Consider the following 8,156-nt stretch of genomic DNA (forward strand, 5'->3'; position numbering starts at 1 on the left):
AGGGAAGTCTGGAAATACAGATTTATTTCCATTTTCTTGTTACCTTTCACCGTTTTTATCCAGACCTGCACAATACAGAAATCAAATTCCAGACTGAGAAAGAACCTCGATATGTCTACATAAAACGACTGGTGGTTTATTAACAATAAGTGTTTAATAAGTGTTGTTTAATAAGTGTGGGCTGAAGCTGCAAACTGCAAGCTGGACTTCTCTTGGCCTTCTTTCAGTCTTAGAAACAATGTCAGCTGTATTAGCAGAATCTCTGCATCTCCTCTACAGGCATCTTGGCTAGTTCTTTGCTTAATGTTCATCTCATTAATACAGTATGTATGCTGAGATTAAATTACACACTCTTTTCTCCAGTTTGTTGGCTTCTGAGGTCCCTTATGTTTATTTCAGTGATAGAGTAAAGTGAGGTAGAAACAAATGCATTTATATAAAAATTGTTGAAAACCCATATGGCTTTGTCTTTCCCCTTCACACTTATCTGCGAAACACATTGAAGTTTGTGATTATAATGTGGCAAGACGTGGAAAAAGTTCAAGGTGCATGTATTTTTTTGCAATCCACTTTACGGCCATGAATGTAGGAGATGAACGTGGGGAAGAGGATCCTTTGTCTTGTTCCCAATGCTGAGGGGCAGAATGGGGCAGCCGGGCTGGCCGGCAACTCATAAATCACAGCAGAGGATAGAGAGTAACAGCTCAAATTAAGATAAAACCCCCTTAATTATCAGCTAAACAGCCTGGTGTCCCCTCTCTCCCTGGGCTATCTGTCACCCAGCAAGCAGGCCCAGTCACCAGGGGACAGGCTTTGCTGCTCTTCTCGCACAAGAGAGTAGTTTCTCACGCACACCCACACATTTTCCCCACACCTTGCTTTCTAGCTTTTTCACACAAACGTAGGATAAATCAAAACTTCAAGAACACTCGCGTAATGAAACATGTGGCTGTCAATCAAATTAGCCTTTAGCACTTTGCATCTGTTAACCCTCGCTTCACAGCACACCCACACACATACACATGCTTCTCTTTCCCCTTTTGTCTATTTGCTTATTCACGACGCCCATTATCATTACCTTAATGACTTCTCAATGGCCCTCAGTCTTCTCTCTCTTCAAAAGGCTATCTCTATCTTGCCCTCCTCCTCATCCCAGTGAGACGTCCCGACATCCTCGCGTGCCTGCCGCCGTATCACACACAAACATACGCGACGCCCGTCCCTTCGTCAGCCCCAGTGGTGTGATATGAGGTAGAAAGGGTGAAGAAGTCCACCGGAAGATGGAGAGAAAAAGAAAAGAAGTGGATGGAGCAAGGAATAAAAGAAGACCAAAGATCTGTTTTGGTGTTTGTGGTGCTTGAATGTTCTTTTTTTTTTCCCACCAACTCTTCTTTCTCCAGCTCTACCCCCCATTTCACCCACCCCTCCACCTCTTTTCTCTTGAAGGCAGCTTATTGATTTTATATTAGGCCTGAGCTACCATCTGGCTGCTTTTCATTCCTCTGTTTTTATAAAGCAAGGAGAGCACAGAGAGAGACAGAGCAAAAAAAAACAAAGAGATCGAAAGAGTCTGGGCAGAAAAGTCATTATGTGTTAAATAAAGGCTCAGAGAGAGGGTGGGAAGCATATACAGTGGAGTGTGTGTGTGTAGACAAAAGTGTATGTCCTTCAGTATGTTTTTTTATTATGTGTATTGCAAATTGAATTATATGTATTGGTAAATAATGCAGGTAAACGCACCACTCAGTCCATTCTTTATTTGGAGGACATGCCATAATTTCACGTGGTAAGATCCTCTCCTTCACCAATAGGTTAAGTTTCCTCATCTCTTTTTCTCCTGGCCATCTCTCATCCCTCAAAGAAGAAAAAAATAGATGGAGAGAACGAAAGAGAGAGAGAAGGAAAACAGATAGGGCCCCAGAGAAAAGGCTCAGCACCTGAGAGCCACAAATCTCTACCTCCCTTATCTATCCTTCTTTTGTCCCTCCTCCGTCCCTTAGGAGGAAGGTAAGCAAGCAGAACCTCGTGTCAGTGCCTTCCTATCAGCCATTGATTTGTTTCATCAATGTGTGATCGTCTGATGACAAATATTTAACATCCTGCCACGGTATTGATCTGCATACTGTCGGTGAAATAGGAACTGAGGATGTGTTTTCCTCTCAAGAGGTCAGGTTTGTGTTTGCCCTCTGACTGCTGTTCAAACTGCAGAAACGTGTATCATTTCATACCCTGACTGTAAAGCAAGCGTGCTGCAGCCATGATCTGAATCCGATTAGTGTCTGGAAAAAGGTTTTATAAATCTGTTATTTATTTTATTTAATTTTTTTGCATTTTGCCACATTGAAACCACAAACGTGAATGCGTTTTATTGAGATTTCCTGTTATAAACCAGAAAAAACTAGAGCATAAATGTGAAGAGTAAAACAAAGGATATACAATTTTCACATTTACTTTTTACAAAAAAAAAAAGGATGCTCTCATCTTCAGTATGAATGTAGCTGTTCTGTAAAGGTTTTAGAGGTTTGGTGAAGAACATCAGTGGTCATGAAGACCAAGCAACACTCCAGAGCAGATCAGATATAAGTTAGGATATTATGCCCTGTCATGTCATTAACCCTAAACCTGCAAGCAGAATGCTACGTGTAACAGAAAACTAACAGTACACATCCCTGCAGTAAAACATGGCATTGGCAGAATTATGCTGTGGGACGCATTCTGATAAAGAGGCAAATGGGAACGCCTATTATACTTTAATAAAAATGACTACGTAAAAAACCTTTGTGAGAAAGCATGGTGGTGGCAACGTCATGCTTTGGGGAGGGTTTTTGCTCTACAGATGAATGGTGGCTAGCTGTGTAGACAATGGAAAATGGATGCAACTAAATATGGAGCAAACATAGGAGGACATATTTAGAGGTTGGACAGCCGGAGCCTAAATGGTGTGATTCAGATTAAATTCATAGATGCTCTCCACCCAACCTGACTGAGCTTTAGTTATTTTGCAAAAAACACTAGGCATTGATTACATTTTACAGAATCTGACTATGAATGTTTATATCCAAAAACAGTTTTTTAAACCTGTGTCATTTTTTGTGCTTCATAATTCTACTTTACTTTGTGTTTGTCCATGTTGCAAAATCCCATTAAAATACATTGAAGTCACTGGTTCTAATGTGATAAAATGTGGAAAAGCTCAAGAGGCACAAACAATTTAGTAAGGAACTCTACATACTTATATATACATACATATGGACTTATGGTGTGCCTCCAAATACAATTAGAAACAACACAAATAAACTGTTACAGTTAAACTAAGAATACACCAACCAAACTAGAACCATATTTTTGGTCAAAAATGAATATAATTCTGATTCTGTTTGACCCACGGCCCGGCAGATTTGTTTGGACAAAACAATTGAAACCAAAATGCCTCTTTGAGGAAGACTAACGTTTCAAAGTACATGGCCACCCTGCATTTCAGGATGCTGCTGCCATGTGGGGTCCTGATGCTGAGGAGGCTGACAGTGAGTGTGCCTGTGGGATACTGAGATCCGGGACTTTTCTGTGATTAATGATAGGGGACGCGCCCCACTAATTGTGGTTCCTGACACAGGCACACGTCCCCAGACAAAGCAGGACAGGCCTGGAGCAGGGTGCCATGCTCAATCACCTTCCAGCAGAAAGCCTGTGTGTTTCTCTGGAGGAGGGTGGGTGGATTCAGAGCAAAGAGAGGTCACGGGATATCTTGTGATTACAGGAGAGGAGACCTCCAAAGAGACTTGAGTATCCTACCAGCTGAGCAGACTATGGAATTGCTCATTGCCTGGAACACAGCTGAGATAGAGATTTACTAGGAACAGCGGCTAACAAAAACTGGAAGGCAGAGCGTCCTAGAATGAAGCAGCGGATCTTCTTGGCCTTACTTTATCTTGTCCGGACTATCCTCATTGGATTTAAAGCAAGTCTACTTGTAGGTTTGTTGAATTAAATGCACCTACTGCAACACCATCTACAACATCACGCATTTCACCTGAGAAAAATAAAACACCTCAACACAAGTGAGGTGTCCTACATCTCCATAATCACCTCTTCATAATGGTAACCTCGGTTAAAACTCTGGGAAACTACTACTAAATGGAGCAGGTATTTCTATTTTTGCAAAAGTTTATGAGTGAAAATCAAACTAACTTTAAATAAATATTACAGATAATGAGACCCACTAAAATAAATGTATTGTATAGTTTCATCAGCACTAGAAACTCTTGGCTTTTCTGGTTTTCTAGTTATTACTCAAGGTTGTTACACCTTGAAAATCTTATACCGGACAACGTCTTTTCTGCAAAGGATGTGGAGCTCACGGGAAACTTTTTCTCTTTCTTTTTTTTTTTTTTTTTTACGACACAGGTAAAAACTTTTACACAACTCACCCTTGGAGTCTGTAAAAGTGAACTAAATGGTCCCAAAATGCAAACGCATTGTCCTTCCCTTCCACCTGCTGGCATATTTTGAGAGCAGAGACAGATGGAAGTCATGAATTGGCTGAAGTGAGGGACTCCAGACATTCAGCTCTATTAAGAAATCCCTTTACAGGGGGCGGGAGCTGGGCTGTTTTCATATTGTTTCTATGAGCAAAGCGGTTGCCACAATGGGTTTGGTTCTCAGAATGAAAGGCTTTGCGGGGTCTGTTTTAGATTTGCCTTTACTTTTGAAATCAAATTTTTAAGCCCCATTTGAGCTCATCAGAAGACAAGTCTCAACTTAATTCAAAGAATCATTTTGTTTAGATGTATTTAGATGTATTTTTAAGCTTATGTGAAGTCATATGTTTTTCTGTAAAGCTGGGGGTTTATCATACCTTGGCCTCTTGGACTGCTATGTTGTCTTAGGTCCGAGTCATTCAGGCCTAGCCCCCCGTTGGTCCCTCTTTGCCCACCCCCACCACCCCAGGCCCCCAAACCCCTGTGAGCTTCCCACAAAAAAAGTTCACAATGCTATTCAAACAATAGGCCAAGGGACAAAGAGCACATTTACACAAGTGGAGCTTTCTTTAAAAGCAAAAAGGCACTGTTTGGAAGATTTCCAACCCTCCCCCCTTCAAAAAAATTTTTGAAGAAGAAACAAGGATCCCCCTTTCGCCCCTCCATGTCCCACCTCTCAATACCCTTGCTTTACAAAAAAATAAAATAGTTCACCATTCCAGTGATGGAGACGTGGGAGCCAAATAAACTGAACCCAGCCCAATCCCACCCGCCAGTCCACAAGCACCCCCAATTTAGCCAAACACCCTCTTTACAGGACAAAAGCCCTTTAAAGGCTGAGTGTATGTGAGGGCTCTGGTGGATACCATAGTGGCTTAAAGACCGTGGAGGCCTCTAAAAGACACTTCTTTTACTCCCAGTCTCCTTCCATGCCTCCCTTTTCCTTCTCTCTATCTCTTTCTTTCTCTCCCTCAGTTTTTCTCTCGGGCAGTGAAAGGTTCAGCAAAGGGTAGAAAGAGTTTTGGTAGCATGGGGAGAGGGACCCAAATGGGGGTGGGGTGGGGGTGATGAGGGTGTTCCTGTGTCAACATTGTGGTATTTTCCCAAAGATGCATATCGCCTCTATACAAATAGGAGATGTATTTATAGGAGTACATAGAAAACTGCATGAGTGGAGAGTGTTTGGCCGAGCTTTCTGGCCACAGCCCCCAAGGCTCCATGGACAGTCTTCATGGCTAGTGAAATTGTTATTCTTTAGATGGACGTTGGCTGGGAAACACGCAAGTTCTCAGGCGACCACACAGTGTTCACCCTCCCAATATGGCTGCCCTGCAGAGGAGCCCATTGAAGGACGGCATCCAGCATCATACATCTTTACTGGAGCCAGTATCTCAAGGTTCCTGTCGCTATGCCTTGCGTGGAATTTAGTCGAACACCAAGCATGTTTGGGAAAGAAGGGCACACACTGCAGCTTGCCTGATGCAAGTGGTGGCAAGCGAGTCATCGCAGCTTTGAGTATTATGCATTAAAATGATTTTACTGTCATGTAAGTAAGCCAAGGTTTCGCTTTAAGAGATCAGCCAAACTAGACGGGCAGGTAGACGAACAGCACGAGGAGTTCCCTGGCACATAGTAAGGTAACTCTCTTGAAGAAAACTTGGCAGCATGCCGGAACAAATATAAAGGACAAAGACAACAACATTCCAGCACTCAAAGCTTCTGTATTATCTATGTAATCCATCAAATCACTCCTCAAACACATACTCTCACATCGATGCAGTACTTTCAGGACAGCACTTTTACAATATACCAGTCAGACCAGTGTTATCAGTGACTGTAAAAACTGGCTGTTTTAGGTACGGTATATCCTTCTACCAACAGGCTGTTCCATTAAACAATTGAAAAATAATGCTGTGACAATGTGTGCTAGAAACCTCAAAAACGCACAAAGCAAAACTATACTAGGCATACAAAATGCTTTCATACTGTTACACATTTTGTTATATTAAGATTACAAGCTGCGGTGTAATTTATTTGGATTTCATCCATTACATACTTCTCGTGTGATGTCACACTTCCGTGAACTTAGTGACTGACAGCCATCTTGGTAGGCAGTTGCTATGGATTGATGACAATAAGAAAGGCACAAGCTTAGAACTAGCTCTCGCTTTGTTGATATCTAATTTACAAACAATATATGTACATTACAACTGTTACTCGATTACAATTTTTAGTACCATACCCAACTCTGTGTAATACCAGGATAAATGTCAGTGATATTTACTGCAATACTTACTGCCGAACTAGCTAAGACAAGCATGTAACCAATGTGTATGTTACTAAATGTACTTAGTCTACTAGTCACCAAAAACGTGTTATTCAGGCGAAGAATTCATACCTTAAACATCCGTAAACAGTGGTTGTATCTGTATGCGTCCATAGATTACAGGCCGCGAAGCTCCTCCATGGTGTACTCAGTCTTCGCCTGACACATTTTCCTTCTCCGTCTCATTCCAGTCGATTCCGACAGTAGTGATTTTGTTCACGTATCTTCCTTTCGCACATTGGTCAAGATTCCGTGTCCACATTTTCTTTTTGTTGGTCTTGAAGTCATGGGTCCGGTTATGCATTGCGCTTGCCTACAAAGATGCCGCGGATGACTTCCGGTTCAGACTTCTTCTTCTCCCTCCCTCCATCTTCTTCGTGAAATTTATTGGGGGTTGGCAAAAAAAAGTTAGGTGAGCATCAACATCATAGACATTATATAAGAATTGACGCCTCATGGACCGCTCTCGCCTATTGTCGCTGACGAGATTTAGGGCGGCCATCTTGGAGCGGTCCACCACTGCACTCAGCTTTATGTGTTTAGCAGGCACAATGACGTATCAGCGCATTTAATCGATCATAGCACGCTTTTTTGTTACTGGAAACCATATTCAAACATCTATCAAAGCTACATTTATGAACAATTGCATTTTTTAAGTATGTTTTTAATACATAGTTCAGCATATATAAATATGCCCAGTGGCTATGACAACAGAATAGGAATGGAATATTCTGATATTGATGTATGATGACCATATTACAAAGCACACAGCCGTTCATATTTTTTACTAGATTATTTAGTAATATCAATACATATTTATATAACTATACAAACACAAATACATAATGATTAATACTGAATAATATATATTGGATATATATATATATATATATATACACTGCTCAAAAAAATAAAGGGAACACTCAAATAACATCCTAGATCTGAATGAACGAAATATTCTCATTGAATACTTTGTTCTGTACAAAGTTAAATGTGCTGACAACAAAATCACACAAAAATCATCAATGGAAATCAAATTTATTAACCAATGGAGGTCTGGATTTGGACCCACACACAAAATTAAAGTGATAAAACACTACAGGCTGATCCAACTTTAATGTAATGTCCTTAAAACAAGTCAAAATGAGGCTCAGTATTGTGTGTGGCCTCCAYGTGCCTGTATGACCTCCCTACAACGCCTGGGCATGCTCCTGATGAGGTGGCGGATGGTCTCCTGAGGGATCTCCTCCCAGACCTGGACTAAAGCATCCGCCAACTCCTGGACAGTCTGTTGGTGGATGGAGCGAGACATGATGTCCCAGATGTGCTCAATCGGATTCAGGTCTGGGGAA

The sequence above is a fragment of the Poecilia reticulata genome, linkage group LG9, assembly GCF_000633615.1.
Source record: "Poecilia reticulata strain Guanapo linkage group LG9, Guppy_female_1.0+MT, whole genome shotgun sequence".
Taxonomy (NCBI): domain Eukaryota; kingdom Metazoa; phylum Chordata; class Actinopteri; order Cyprinodontiformes; family Poeciliidae; genus Poecilia; species Poecilia reticulata.